The sequence below is a fragment of the Pteropus alecto genome, unplaced genomic scaffold (assembly GCF_000325575.1).
Source record: "Pteropus alecto unplaced genomic scaffold, ASM32557v1 scaffold25, whole genome shotgun sequence".
Lineage (NCBI taxonomy): Eukaryota > Metazoa > Chordata > Mammalia > Chiroptera > Pteropodidae > Pteropus > Pteropus alecto.
Genome location: NW_006441955.1, coordinates 18,405,340 through 18,422,564, shown reverse-complemented (window position 1 = coordinate 18,422,564; position 17,225 = coordinate 18,405,340). Strand labels below are relative to the sequence as shown.

Here is a 17,225-nt window from a genome sequence, read left to right as displayed (position 1 = left end):
AAATGGAAAAAAAAAAAGCTGAGGTGGCAACACTTATATCTGACAAAACAGACTTTGAAACAAAGGATACAACAAGAGACTAAAAAGGACCCAGTTAATTAATAACACTTCTGGGTATTAATCCAAAGAAACCCAAAACACTTCTTTGAAACTGAAGGAACATATACATCCATTTGTTCATTGAACATTATTTACAACAGCCAAGATATGGAGTCCATCAACAGATGAATAGATAAAGAAGAGGTGGTACACATATACAACAAAATATTACTCAGCCATAAGAAAGAATGAAATCTTGCCATGTGGAACAATGTGGATGAACCTAGAGAGTATTAAGCTAAGTAGAGTAAATAAGAGAGAGAAAGACAAGTGCCACTTACATGTGGAATCTAAAGAACAAAATAAAAGAACAAACAAAACAGAAACAAACTTATGGATAAAGAGAACATTTTGATAGTTGCTGGATGGGAGTGGGGTTGGGAGAATGGGTGAAAAAGGTGAAGGGATTAGGAAGTGAAAATTGGTAGTTACAAAATAGTCATAGGGATTTAAGGTACAGCATAGGGAATATAGTCAGTAATATTGTAATAACTATGTATGGTGTCAGATGGGTACTAGATTTATTGGGATGATCACTTCATGAGTTACAAAAATGTTTAATCACTATGTTGTATATCTGAAACTAATATAATAATTTTGTTTGTCAACTGTAATTTGAAAAGAAAAATTATTTAAAAAAAGAAAAAGTAAGCTAGACTAAAAAGAACATATACTGAATGATTAAATTTATATAAACTTTTGGAAAATTTAAACTAATTTATGACAGAAAGCAGAACGGTATTTGTCGGGATAGAGAGTGGGTGCCAGGAGGAAACTTTTGGAGGTGATGGATATGTTCATTATCTTGATTGTGGTGATTCTTTCACTGGTGTATATTTCAAATTTATCAAATTGTACACATTATACACAATTTATTATATGTCAATTATATGTCAATAAAGCTGTTTCAAAACATAAGTTTTGAATATTTTACTAACAAATGTTAGCAAAATTTTCCTGAATTCAACATGTTTCAAACCTATACAAAATATTATCACATATCCTCAAAACTTCAATCCAATTTGGGTAAACTCTACTCAGCTGAGCCATTGTAATTATAAACAGGGCTTCTGAGTCAAGCTGCCATGGTACAAATCCTTTCTCCTCACTTTATCAACTTTGTGATTGGGAAAATTATTTCTTTATGTTTCAGTTTCCTTATTTGTAAAATGGAGATAATAATATTGCTTATTTCAAAGAGTTAATGTGAGGGCTATGTGAGCTACTATAAATATAATTAAAAAATAATTTAGAAATCAATAAATATTAGCAATGACATTATTTATTAGAGTTGATTCAAGTGCCCATAGTAGCTAAAGTCAAATGGACAGTATTGCTTGCAGAATTGACTGAAATAGGCTTATTTCTTTTTATTGATCTAACCATTATACTGGCATACGAAACTACTTGAATGGGTCTGTTCTGCTTTTCAAACCTCATCTCGTGACATGCACGGCCAATACATCTAGGACAAATGAATCTAGTAGTTTACATAATTCATCAGTTTCTCATTCATCTCATTCCTTTTGCACATGACTCTCCTTGCCTTAGAATATCTCTTCCATGGAAACAAAATATTATTGAAAAGACCAAATATATCTAAATTTTCAACACATGGCACAGTAGTTAGCACAATATAAGTTTTCAATAAAAGTTGGGCAAGTTTATCCTGAATTCTAATTTTCATTCTTTTATCAAGTTTTCTGACACTAATATTGAGTGCATTTATTTCTTATCCTGTACCCTAAGCTTGGTATTAATAGAATATACTATTTGCTCTTCTGTTAGAATTTTTAAACTACAAAACTAAGATGGCAGTTTATAGCTCTCCATCTCAGTGTATCCATATTTACTGCTCTTTTTAATCCTCTTTATTTTTAAGTCTTCATTTACAATTACAGATACCCACATAAACCTGTTGATCCAGAGAAGACTAATAAAAATGATATTCTTTTGCTTTTTCCTGTTTCTTTAGTTGAAAGAGCAAAATGTATAACAATTATGTACATTACAGAAAAAGCGTTGACTTTCGAGTATAATACATTTTATAGTGAAAATAAATTTAGAAATCTCTTAGAATAACAAATGCTTCGATATTATAAGCTACATAGTTCCTATATTTATTTATATCAAGAAATACTAAAAGTACATTGTTCAGTAATTAACATATAGAAACATTCTGAACAGCTTAACTGTATTTTATGATAATTACTATACAAAACAATTTCTATTTAAAAGTTTTACCAGTTTGTGTAAAATCCCGCTGTAAAATATCAACTTATAATGAAAATTACAATTCTAAACATTTGTCCTCAAGGAGAAATATAATATAGAATTAATATACATCAATAAATAGCATAAGCTGACACAAAAATCAACGCATGGCCTGTGGCACTAAGGATATTAATTATATGGTAGCAAATAATATTAAAGTTCTTATTAGCTGAATAGGAAATTCTTTTTATGCATTTCTTAGCAGGTTAATGTGCAGACCAAAAAAAAAAAAAAAAGAATAGTGTTGTAAATGCTCTTTAATAGGCTTTGAAAATTTTAATGCATGTTAGCAGATACGATGTTGTATCTTAGGAAATGCAAAAGAAGAAACCATCTCAATTTTAAAAGATTGGAAAACTAAAATTTATAGTTAAAGATACTGAGTCATAAATTAAAGGCAGCAATAAATGCCTTACATTATTACAAATAAACCAACACTCTTATAACCTTATGAAACTCATCGATCGTCTCAATTTATCATTATGAGGACTGGATGGTTACCTGTAATTCCAGAATTCAAAATGTAACCTGACATTTTTTATTTTTAAATAAATGCATCTAAAAAGAATAAACGATTCATGTCATGTGTGACAAATATCTATAATCTATAAGAGGTATTAATAGAATTTGATTCCTAATCAAATGCCTTGGAGGTAAACCAATGAAATGAGCAACATCAGCACAAATAATTTGAAGTTGCTAAAAGATAATTTAAGCAGGACTATTATCTATATGCAAAACAGTAAAGTCAGTACATCGTGGCGCACTGGGGAGAGAAGTGAGTTTGAATCTAGGTTCTGCCATACTCTATAAGAGCGATCTTGAGTAAATTGCTTAATTTCTCTGAGACTTATGTGTCCTCATTGGTAAAAATGTGACAACACATACTTTACACAGTTGTTAGAAGGTTTAATGAAATACTGTTGTGGGTAAATAGACTGGCATATCCACTAAATAAATATTAGTTCTCCTTCATTGTCAAGGAATATGAGATCATTTCCTGGCTAAATCAGTTTTGTTTCGATTACTGTTTTATTAAAGAAGAAGAGAAAGATTGAGTTGTAATGCATATGACTTCATGTATCTTCAGATTATCAAAGTTCCCGACAATCAAGAGATTTTAAAATGCATATTGCACTGTTTAAACACATCATTCGCTTTATTTATGAGATATTGCTCTAACATTTGTTATTTGAGTTTTTGACTCCTGCCTTAAATATCAACTCTTTGTTACACTTATAAGTAAATAATTTTTAATAGCTACCAGCTAACCAGGTTCAAGTTCCTCAGTCTACCTTTCCACTTTTACTTTCACTACTCATTTTAACTTATTCCAACCTTTAGCAAAATCAGGCCATTCTGTATTTCATAAATATGCCCTGGACTTTCCTCTGCCTAGTATGCTGCTGCTTTCTCCCCAACAGTTGAAATATGACTTCTTTAAAGCTGAAATCAAATATTCTGAAATCTATCCTTTCCTCTTAACCACAAATAATCTTATTTTCTCTAAGTATTTTTTTTTCTGGAGGGAGTTCTTTTTCTTCCTTTCTATATTTATTATTTTCTTCATTAGCTATGCATACCATTTGGAGGTCATTATGGTAGGTACCCTGGAAGATGAATAAAACACCATACTTGTCCTCAAGAAACTTTCAGTTTAGAAAAATACAGAAGGCGAGTACATAAATAAATAACTAAAATCTGGGTGGAATGCAGAGGACAGAATAATAGAAATATAGGCCTTATATACTCGAAGATTAAAGGATGGATTTTAGGACAACCTGTCAAGTAGGTGAAGTTAAGTTAGAAAAGCCAGAATCATCACCTTTTAAAAAGATATTTGCCAAATTTTAGGATAATGGATAAAAATGACATTTTAGTAATTCAAATAGAAGTGATATATATACACATGCTAGATGATTGATCCTAATAGTTTAAAACTCAATGATATTCTAATAGCCTGACTAAGTGAGACTAGTAGCACTTAGATGTATTCATTTCACTGGGAGTTCTGGTCAGAATAATTCTTGTGACAGTTTCACAATTTCTAAATAGCTATAGAAAATGCCTTTAGACATTTAGCTGTGTTTTTTATTACATACAATAATATTTAAATACTTAGCAGAGAATTGAATTTCCTCTGATTGCCATCTCTCCTCTATTCATTGAAGAAATCTAACTTTGGACAAAGCACTTTACCAGCCACAGAAAATACAATGATAGAGATATAGTCCTGTCTTCAAAGAGCTCAAGTAAAATGACCCTCAAACAAATTATAATAAACATGATAAGTTTTTAGAAATATTATATTCAAAGTTCTATATGTATATGTGGTAGAGTGACTACGGATGGGCAGAGAAGTTTTCATAGAGGCACTGACACTTTAATCAAATTAATAATGGAAGCAGAGCTATAGTTAATCAAAAATAGGCATTAATGCAAGATGCTTTATGTTTGGCTTTGTGATTTGTTATTAGTTGCATTTGAACATGGTTATGTTTCTTGTCTGGGAAATCCTTTTCAAATCAAATCATAAAGCCACAGAGTGAAACCCTGATTTTAGTCATAATCTGGAAGCAGTTTGATTTTGTCAACCTTTTCCCTGATATATGTCAAGAATAAATGACATTCTGATGAAAGTCTTTTTAATTTCACTTCCAAAAATATCTTCCTATTCTATTTAATTTTTTTCACTCTTTTGTCATGGCATTCACCTTCTCTTGGCCAATTTGGTTTCCCTGCCCTCAGTATTCACTCTTATAATGCTATTATAATAGATACTTAAAGAAACATAGCCTCTAAGTGGCAATTTCTTTCCTCAAATTATTTCCAGTGTTTAAGAGGATCTAATAACTTGGTTCACAGCACTTCTTATTGATATTTTCTGTCCTACTCTATAACACACCAAAACTCCTAGGAAAAACTTACTCTCTTACCCTATATAAATCTCTCTCTTATTCCTGCCATCATGTTCTACCTTCCATTATCTCTTTCCTCAGTGCTGGATAAAGTGCCACAGCATGTGCTCCTGATGTGTTATGTCCCTTCACCTCCAGATTCCACATGAAGCCCACAGGGGAGTACAATTCTCCTCTTTTGACTTTTCTTTGAAAGAGTATTACAATCTTTTCTCCTCAAGCAACAGAGGTGAGGGGAGAAACAAAGTGAGCAAAGTGAGAGAAAAAATACAAAAATCTCTATCATATCCCATTCCATTTTAATGTGTCTCTTTCTCTTCCTAACCACAAAATATGCAAATAACTGATGTCTCTGGACATTTAACAGAGGAACAGCAAATTTTTTTGTGATTTGAGCACATTATTATTAGCAGTTAATCTCTTCTCTTTTTAAGATCAGAATCTGTTTTATAGCTGGTGGATGCTCTTCACTTCTCTAACAAAAGCAAATAGGTCACACCAACATTCAGGGACCCAGACGTGTCCTATCTACCCTGGGCTAACCCAAGGGACCCTAACTCTGTGCTTTAGGGACTGAGTTTTATACCTTACTCTGGGATGGCTCCAGAGGGTCTCCAATCACCCCAACAAGCCTCTTGTTGCCCCAGTAGACCACAGGGTCTTTAGAGGAATGGGGCAAGACAATGCTACTTCTGGCTTCTGGGCACATGAGGATAGATCTGCCTTGATTGCTTTGTTCTGAGGTTCCAAACTTGATTCACCTGGTTCTTGGTCAGATATAACATTAAGCCTGGAGATTTCTGTCAGGCTCTCCTATTTAATGCTTTTTTTTGGTTTCTGAGCTTCTCTTTCCTGATACACCTAAGTAGTGGTTGTATTCTGGCCAGCACTCAGAATATGTGTGGTGTGATTCTTCTAGTAATTGGTAGTCCATGCAGATTCTCCAATACCTGCTTTATCTTCAACTATAGTAGCAGCCAGATCAGCAGAGCAGCCTTTCTCAGCTAGTGGAGTGGAGCTTGAAAGTAGACCCAGAGAATCTACTAGTAGTCTTGTCTTTCTTGCAGAAAGAACTTTAATTTTTTTTGACTTGAGTGGTCTCATAATGCCACCTAAGCGTTTCTCCAACTGAACAAGAATTTCAAAACCAATCCTGCATTCTCTAAAAAATTGCAGTTCCAGTCTCAGTGTGACCACAACATTGTACCAAGTGGTTTTCCAAGAAAAATGATGTTTGTCCTAGATTCACTTTTGCTCCTTTATATTTTAACTGCAGATGTCAGTCTATCATGATTTACTGGCTTTCTCTAATGAACTCTTTGGAGAAGTGATTTTAACCCAAGAAGTTAATAAATCTTGTGATACCTCTAGAGTAGTAACCACAAACAGGAAGTCCAATATTTACAAATTCTCATTTCCTCTCTTTAAGGTAGGGAGGAAATTGAAGTTCAAGATTTAGTTTTCAGCAAATTTTACTAAAAATATCTTTACTTTCACAACACTGTGCACTTCCGATTCTTCTACCCTAACCAAACTCTATGCCCATGCCATCCTGTTTCACCATCTTAGTCTCTCAGTCCCTTGTATTTTTCATACTTTGATCAAGCTCACATGACATTTTTCTCATATATCTTGTTTTCTCAGTATTCACAGTCTCTTTGGGAGTAAAACACTTTTGTTCCATTTGCCTCATAATAATCGGACGGAAACCTCATAAACATCATGCTAAGTGAAAGAAGCCAGACACAAAAAACTACATGTTGTATGATTCCTTTTACATAAAACGTTCAGAAAGGCAAATTTACAGAGACAGAAAGGAGATTAGTGGTTACCAAGGGCCAGAGTGGGAACTGAGACTAAAATGAGGCTTGATTATGAATGAGCGCTAGGGCGGTTTAGTGGGGTTGATAGAAACATTTAAAACTATACTACAGTGATGATTACAATACTGTATAAATTTGCCAAAAAATACTGAATTATACACTTAGCGTGGGTGAATTTTATGTTATGTAATATATATCTTAATACAGCTGTTAAAAAAAAAAAATCTACCGAGTGGCTTTTGTTTCCTTAGAGGGGAAGGTGCCTGTGAGTCCTTACTTAATAAAATTTATGCTATCACTCACAAATATAACTTATCATTTCTCTGCTCAAAATCTTTTCATTAAAACCTCATCATTGCCCACAAAATGAAGTTCATCCATGGCACACGAGCCCCTTCATAATATCTTCTCTATCTACCTCATGTTAACTGCTTCCTCACATCTACTCTTTTGCACATATATTCCCCGTGACATTTTCTCTTTAAGCAACACTCATTCTCTTTCTGCCCACTTGTTCCATTCCAATTTATTGTTCAAAAGACTCCTCGGGCTTTACTTCCTTTGCAAATTTTTGCTTGGACTTTGCCAATAAGATTAAGTGCTATTCTGTACTATTTATGTTTATTTATCACATTTCCATAATCTCATGTAACATGCAGTATTGCATGCAATACTTTTCTTGTCTATGTTCCTACCAGACTGTAATCCGCCTAACAGCAGGGGCTCTGTTGTACTTTGTGTCTTTAACGTTAAACATGATGCTTGACAAACTGTAGGCCCTCAACAAATGTTTGCTGAACTGGACTGAATTAAAAGTTTGTATTCTCTCCAAAATTTGCCCAAGCAGAAGAGGTGAGTAAGAGTTTCGGTTTCAAATGTTATAACCATATGTATCATCCAGCTGAAGTCAAAGCAAGTTGGGCTTGTTGGGAAGACAGGGGCAATTACTCATTTGATAGAAGATTTTTGCTTCCATATCCTTGGGTTATTCTAAACCCCTTCTGTTCTGAAACTGTTATTTTTACTGTACTGACATCCAGGTGTTATAACTTTGCTTTACTAATATTGTTTGCTTTTTATGCCAATAAATAAATATAAACTATCAGTTCTTATCCAATTTATATTGATTGCTAGTGTCAGAAGCAAATAATATAAAATAAAATAATATCTGAGTTCTTTAACTTTTGTTTTTGACTAAAAATTGATAAAATAATCATATTTTTGGTGATAAAACTTAGGTCTGCCGGTTTTGCTCCAGGAAAAATTGAATTGATTCAAAAGAAAATACGAAATGGCTGAAACTTTGAGGTAAGATTTTATATAAACAAACAAAAAAAATAGGGATAGAGAGAGTGTATCAAATTCTTAATAAACTTGCAGGAACCTGTAACTTCTGAGAAACAGAGAGAAGATATGTCCTACTTTTCTGAGGTACTCCTAAGAGCCATAAAAACTGACTTCTCTTTGTGAGATGTCAGTAAGATGTTAAAAGGGCAATTCAGTATGCTGCACACATGGTGGCCCAGGTTCCTGGGAGTGACACTCATCTGATGAGGGAGGAAAGGGCCCTGTTATACTTGGCATCCTGGAGAATGGGTAAGCATATATTATGCTGCCTTCTTCTTAAGAGGTGTTTTTTTTTTTTATTGTTTTTAGTGTTGTTTATTATTAATATAATAATATTATATTAATATTTTTATTGTTTTTAGTGTTTATTATTAATTATATTTAGTCAAACTCGGGCTTAATATAAATATCCCTTTATTCATAAATATATAATCAATAGTATATTTTTCTAAAATCTCAATAGGAAATTATTATTATTTAAATAACCGCCAGTGCATAGAAACATATTTTTTCCTTTTACAATTTTATCTAGTTTTAAAAAATATATCTAGAGGTTAAAAAATATGTTACTTTATGAAATGAACACATGTCATATTTTTGTTAAATTTGTATGTGTTAAATTTGTATGTCCTCTTAATATAAAAGATTAGAGTTAGAGTGACATAAACATTGTGAATTAATTTACACTCTTTTACACTAAGAAAACTTACATTGCCATATAGCATTAATCATAGGCAAGAGTGAATAAAGTTTACATTTAATGGTATTTAGTTTAATTTTTTACTTTTGTAATCACTTCTACTGATTCAGTTTTAAACCACTCCAACTTTGATAACAGTTATTCAAATTACTTGTCAATTCTTCTGCCATTAAGAAAAGTTTCCTTTATTTTACAAGCTTTCAATTGTAATACCTTATCATAAGACCAGAAACGCAACATGGCTAACTGCAGGAAGGTTATGCCAACAAAATAATTATCCAACAGAATTACTGCATATTGCTGCAAATTTCACTTGCAGCTCTATAGGACTCTCAAATTTTAACAATGTAAAGTCGTTTCTTACTTGGAATATGATAAAGGCAGAACAGCAGTATGTCTTTAATCTTTAAAACTACTTTCATGCAGACTATTTTAAATAATCTCTAAAATGGTATTTGTAGGACATGGTGAGAATATATTATAAAACTACACTAAAATAGCACAATTTATTTTAAAGCAGAGTCAGAAATTTACTTTTGTGTTCTTAGAATATAAATATGGCTTGAAATATTCAGTTTTTAGAGATATATGTGAAAATGACAGAAGTCAATTAATGTATGGCACACACAACTGAAAATATGTTGTACAAACTCAAGTAGATTCATAAATTTTACATATAGCTCTTCATTAGTATTTACACAGTTTAACTAAAAAACCCAACATCAATAAATAAATAAATAAATAAAAATCCACTTTCAAATGCATATTTGCTTTTTACAGAGGGCTATACATTTCAGAACGTAATTTCTTTATTTTATATGTGTCACAATTAAAATGCATGAAAACAAAACAGAAATATTCAGAGAAGTACATTTTTACCCCAAAGTGTAGGTTTCGAAAATAATAAGTTTTTAATTCCCTAAAAAACAAAATAAAATAGAAACAAGCCAGAAAAAGAAGAAAATCTATTGAGCTCAATATATCTTGCTCATACCTGGTTTATAAAAAGAACCTTCAAATTATATATAATCAAAAAGTAGTTCCAACAGAAGTAGTATAAACTCTTTGTATCTTGCCTTGTTCCAAAAAGGAGTTAAGATGGTGTGAATGATGAATATGCTGTACTACACCACGATGAAGACCTCTATATGTTGGATTTCAAATGCTTCAAAATATCAATATGAAAGATATCTTACTGTTAAAAGTAAATGCACCCATCATGTTGATCATGTTGATTGTTATTTATTTTGCAAACTATTCATTAAGGAAACCCATTTTACATGCAAATTGAAATACTCTAAGGTCATTAAACTGTACAATAAAGCCAATGCGGTTAATTAACAAATGTATTTTACAGTTACAAAATAACTTTCACATTAAATTACATAAAATGAAAGGATACATAAAACCAATCACTGGCTTTTCATTTTTCAACTTAGGACTGTCTGGGAATAATCCTTCACTTTGCAAAATAAGTTCACAATAAAATATCATTAGTAATAGACAGAAAACTGGGCAACTGTATTCAGTCTCTGAAGACTATAACTGACTAGCAAAATTCTTTTATTTATTGCATTAGGATAACTTTTAAAATGATGGATTATTCTGATCTATTTTTAAAATATTTATCCAAAAATTATATGTGACAGCAGCTTTATATAATAGTGAAATAAATTTGAGAAAAATACGAGTATTAATGTTTTTCTGAGACTGATAAAATTTCATATTCATGAAAGTTAAGGCAACTGAACACACTTGGAATAAAGTCAGGTTTCTCTATATTTAGAAACGTAGTTGTTAACCTTTAACATAGACCAAACATTTTGCATAACATTAGGCAGTAAGAAGGCAGCCCCCATGAGCAGGTAGCGCACGAAAAATGTTTGGTTTCATAATAGAGTTTGGGAGAACTACCTCTACAAAGTCTATTCGTGCTGATGCTCCTGATGCTGCCATTTCTGGTGCCAGAAAAGCTGCTGTCTCCACATCCTCTGTTGTAGGTGTCACTGTATAGTCTCAGGCGATTGGGCAAGGGGCACACTCAGGATCTTCAGATGCTAAGATGAGAAAAATCAATTTCAATGCCCAAAAGATGGAACTCCTAATGCAGAAGGTGACTAAAATAATTACCAACTGGTCTATGGTACTGGGAGGTGGAATATTTGTTTGTTTTAATGTAATTTCATAAGAACAGGTTTTAAATAAGATTTTTGTAAAAAGATACAGCTCTAGGATTTGAAAAATATTAGATAAGATAGAAACAGAAAGTTAAACTGAGTGAAATTGGACCAGATGACTAAAAACATGCATATTTCCTGAGAGGAGAAAGTAAAACATTCTTATAAAGGTCATTGAGTGATCAATCCTTCTCATGAAACTAACTTGCTTAAACTTTCATTTCCACGGTTATTTATGCTCATTTAAATGAACTCTCTATAAAAAAAGCATTATCAATGCATATTGTTTAAAGAAAAATATGAATGGATTCATTGGTATTTTACTCTGAGTTTTAGAGTCCCTTTTTCTCTCTGAAAATAACAAAATTTGGTTTGTGAATGTCCTCTGTATATAAATTTTTCTTCTCAAATATATTAGCTCCCATCACATGTAGAATAATTCAGCTTAATCTGCAAAGTGTTTGAAAAAAAGCCCTTGTATATAAAAACATCACTGAAAGAAACCCAGTGACAAGTAAGTGGATATACTCTAGAAGAGTACACTTTATTAAAACAGTTGTGATTAGAAATAATCATTCTTTCCATTTATTATTTATTAAAATTTAAATAGCAACTTTTGACCAGCATCTTCATGTTTTAAAAAAATGTTCATTTGTACCTTGAAACATTGTTTTTAAAAAATCACTGACCCGAATACAAAATGATGAATGTATATATTAGAACAAAATTATTTACAAAATATTTACTATCTCTGGAAACACAACAGTAGCTCAAATTAATATACCATGGCTATTTTGAATTAAATTAGTTAATTAACCATCTTTTTTATTTAAAACATTGGTATTTTTATGAATCACTTATACAGATTGTGCACCTAAATTCATTATATTTGATATATTGTAAAGTGACAGATGATCACAAATTATAATGACAGGTTCTTATTGAACATAATTTTTTAGCAGAAGCCATCATGAATCAATTAATCATGCCATTATTCTACTTTAATTTTGCCCTCCATTTTTTTCCCGAAAAGCCACAAATCACAGTTCAATTAATGACTTATACATATTTTATTTATGATTCTGACATACTACATTTTATTCAAATTAATGAAATGCTACAATTTTACTAACATAATGTTTTAAAATTGGATATACTTAAATAGCAAAACAGCAAATTATGGTTTCTCGGTTAAATGCAATTACGATTATACATGATATTAAATGATGATTGAATACCTTATCTGCATTAGAAATTTCTCTTTGCTCCATCTAATGAGAATTTCATATTTTTAATTAAAAATGAAAATATAATTTTACATTACAATGTTTTTGCGTATGACTGAAATTAGTATACATTAATCTTACAGTATATTCACAGTAGAAGGTAAGAAATAGAGTCCTCAAATCTATGATTATTAATTACATTAGATGAACTTGGTAAATGCTCTAAAAGTTGAACAATTCAGTGCTTACAATAGGTAGATTAGGAATGCACATAGACTGAACAAAATTTACCTATCTGCATGTTTAATTGAGATAGGCAATACATATACAAATTCTTTGTGAGGATATTTTGCCTCATAGATTTTGCTAGAATTTTAGTTTTATTCATATATATTTTGTGTGTACTATTAGTCATTTAAAAGGTGTTTATTTACAAATCAGTATAGCTATTTTACATTATTATCATAACTTTCCCAATGTATGTTTATTACATTCACATTCTTATTTTGATGATACAAGAAAAATAACAGCAAAATTTTACAAAGAATATTATATTTTATTTTATATATCCTACCGTATTGCATAAATTAGAAATAAATAATGCCATGTAGCTCAAGTCTAGGCTCAAGTTGAATATAATTGTGCACTTTGTGTGTTTTTCCTGAAGAATTTGAAATATATAACTGGATAGCTGGCCAACTCAAAACAATTAAATCTTAGTGTTTTGTCTCAAATCTCTCTGCCTAAACATTAACATTTTCATTGGGCATGCAGATTATTCAAGAATAGATTTGCCTAACAGAATAGTAATAAAGCACTTGGTATTCTCATCCCACTATTGAACCAGCCAAAATTCAACACCATCTAAAAGCTGAAAGAATTATAGTATACAATATGGCTTTGAAGATAGAGCCCAAATACAAATCATTTTCTTTGCACACCAGTGTGATCAACAGATAAATCTTTATAATGACAAATAACAATTTATTCTTTAAATACATTGTATAAAGTTTCCCAATCTATCTGTTATTTTCAGTATGAGATTATTAAAACTCAGTGAATTAAGAATGTGCTCTATTATAAAATGCAGTCATCTGACAGAAGTCTTTAGCTGACCAGTAAGAAAAATTTAACCACCTATATTATTTTGCATATAAAAGGTTGAACTACATAAATGCGACTGTGTTCAAGCTAAATTAACTTTGAAATTCCTTTTCTCTAAAATATATTTTATAACATTTCGAAATTTTTTGTTGATATGCTATTTCAAAGGAGCTTAATAAATAAGTGGAAGAGTGTTTTATCTATGGACTCCAAGTCACTACAGAAGTTGTGTTAAGAGATGTAAAAGAGAGAGTATGACAGATTCCTTTTGGAGAATTCAAAAAATAATTCTAAGAGATAATCTGTGATCTGAGTCTTTATTTTTCAAGAAGAGATCACCATACAGAAAAAAAAAAAAGGGACTTCTGGGCATAGGAAATTGCATTATAAATTTATTAAAATTTTAAAGCAAATAACTTATTGGGAACAGCGAGATATTTTTTCATTAGGGAGCTTAATACGGAGGGGTTGTTGGAAGATAAAGCAATTTGTCACGTCTCCTTACACATTTATTTCTATACTGTGCTCTTTTTGTTCAATCTTAAAGAAAGTGTTTCTTTATCTACTCAGGTCAAATTCTTACCTGATCCCTGGACTTATCAATCCTTTCTAGGAAGGATCTAGTTTCTTAAGTTTTCTTTTCTTTCTTCTTCAGTGTTATCCTCTTTACTGGTTCCTTACTGTTGGGCTGTGTACAATCTACACCTCTGCTACTTCCTCTTCTACTCCTAAAGAAATATGTATATCTTATACTTAGCTCAAGTTAACATTTCTTGTTCATTGAATTAAAATTTATTGAGCATCTACTGTGTGCAAGGTGATGTTCCAAACAATGAGGAGCAAGATGATTTGGTCTCTGTCCTTCTTCCTTCTCTTCTGAATAAAGCAGTCTATCTTATTTCCTCACTAAACATTCACTCATCAACTGATTGTCCTCTGGATTTCTAGCCCCTCCAATTTAATGAAACTGCCTTGCTCTTTGGGAGTTAGATCATGCCAGTTTTGGTGACACAGAAATCTAGAACTGACTCCCCACATCTACTGCTGTCTGCTGACCTTAAATTAGTTATTTGACTTTCTGAGCCATTATTTTCTTAATTCATAAAACAATTTATTGACTGAAGCTCTAAATGAAATGTAATGCATGCTTTACAGTGCTTTACCCAGAATCTTGTGTGTAAAAATTCAAAGAATTGTTGTTAAGTATCAATGTCCAAATTTAGAAGTCCAAATCCAGCCAACATTTCTAAGACTTTATGTTTGCCATCTCTTTGCTTTCTTTGACTATTGATGATTCCCTTCAACAAAGCTCTCTACTTCCTTAGATTCTATAACAAGACACTCTTCAGCTTCATCTTGCAGCTTAACATCTCCTTCATAAGCTTATTCTCTGCCTGTTCTGTAATTGCTGGCTTTTTGTTCTTGATTCATTGCTCTGTTCACTCAATACACAGGGATCTGCTTCCATAGTTTCAAATGTGTACTAATTATGCCCAAATCTAGACTTTCAGCCCAGATTCCTATATCTAACTGTATTCTAGGTATAGAATTAGATCTCCCTAAATAGAATTTGTTGTTTCTCATCTAAACCAGCTCCTCTCTCTGGATTTTTTTACATTCATTTTAAATTCATTGATTTATATTAACAGTTCAACAGAACATGGTGAATATTTTTTTTTTGGCCTAGATTATTAAAATAGACTGTCTATTCATCTCTTCTCCCTCAAATCCATATTCCACATGGTTACCAAAGGAAATTTAACCATGTCACTCTCTTATGGGCTGAATTTACGTCTCCTCCCCTCCTCCAAATTTATATGTGGAATTCTCAATCCTGAGTACTTCAAAATGTCACTATATTTGGAAATACAGTCTTTAAAGAGATAATTAAGTTAAAATGAGGTCATTAGAGTGAACTTTAATCCAATATAGCTAGTGTTTTTAGAATAAGAGGCAATTAGGACAGATTCACAGAGGGAAGATCATGTGAAGACACAGGGAGAAGACAGCTATATATGAGTCAAGGAAAGAGACCTCAGAGAAAACCAGCTCTGGTGAAACTTTGATCTTGGACTGCTAGCTTCCAGAATTGTGAGAAAATAAAATTCTTTTGTTTAAGCTAACTATCTGATACTTTGTCATGGTAGCCCTGGCCAATGAACATATTACCCTGCATATATTTCTTTAACAATTAGAATCTCAACATAACAAATGGTCAACAACTGGCTACTGCACTTTCCCATCTAGCTTCCTTTCTGACCACTCTCTGCCATCATGCTGTGTTTCAACAACCTTCAACGGCTTACAATTCCCTGTAGACACTATATCTCTCACCTTTGTATTTCTGCTACCACTGTCCCCTTCATCTGGATTCCATTTAGTCCTTTTGATTTAGCTTAATCATTATCTTTCTAGGAAGACATTCTTTTACACTTAATTGATTTTTAAGTAATGTACAAATAAAAGCTGTAATACATAGATACACGAAAGTGTGGGGAATCATCATAAACTTTTAACCCTAATATGATCATTGTAACTCTTTAATACTTTTCCTTCTAGCTTTATAAGATTGATTTTTACATAATAAGATTTTACTGTAAAAACAATTTTGCCTTTGTTTATTTGATATGATATTCCTTCAGCATTTTCATCATTAAAAACATAATTTTAATGACTTCATAATATATTTCACCATGTTCGCATACCTGCGTACCTCAATTAATTTAATCATTCTTCTATAACTAAGAAATTCAGAAGCTCTCGTTAATTGTCCTGAGCTTAACTGTACGTGCTTTATGATTCCCAAACTTCTAATTCTTGACTTCTCTTCCCATCTTTGGATCTGAATATCAGTTGGACCTATGTACCAGAGCATTTCACAGAAATCTAATTGGTCTAAAACGAAACTTGATTATTTCTACCTAGTAGCTGTCCCATCCCTCCCCTATCTCCCAAGCCTTCTTCTGTATCTATTTATAGCACAGTAATTCACCAAATCTTCCAAATTAGCAACTAATGAGTCATCTTGATTTTTTTTTTTCCTTCAACTTTTCCTAATTCAAATTCAATCATTTACCAAAGTGTTTTGGCTCTATCTCCTGCATATACTTTCTATCTTTCCTTTCAACTCCACAGTCATTATTTTAAACTGATTCATAAGATCTCTGGGCTATTAAAATGCTGTCTAACTCCATCCTTCCAGACTGCTCAATTCCATCTTCCTCAAAGTTGCTACTTAACTTTTACCACAACTTTAAAGATGCAAATCTAATCATGTCACTCCGTAGCTTAATGTTATTCAGCGGATCATCAAATTCTTCAAAACCATGTTCCAACCTTTTCTCATGGCTTTGGAATATGTGTTTTATATATATTATTTTATTCAATCTTTTTCACAACCATCTGAGGGAATTGGCCTGACATTTCCATTTTATATCAGTGCTTCTCGAGAAACTGTACTATGACTATTTACTTATGTGTCTGTGTGCCTGACTGCATACCCAGACTGGAAACTTGGAAGAACAAACTATTAAGCTAAAAATTTTTAAAGAGCCTAA

At 31.9% G+C, this 17,225-nt stretch overlaps 1 protein-coding gene across 2 annotated transcripts in view; it reads right to left on the bottom strand.

Moving 5' to 3' along the window:
• Window positions 1-17,225, bottom strand: part of LRRC7 (leucine rich repeat containing 7) — a 275,996-nt gene that overhangs the window by 172,289 nt on the left and 86,482 nt on the right. The gene's annotated exons all lie outside the window — the stretch shown is intronic.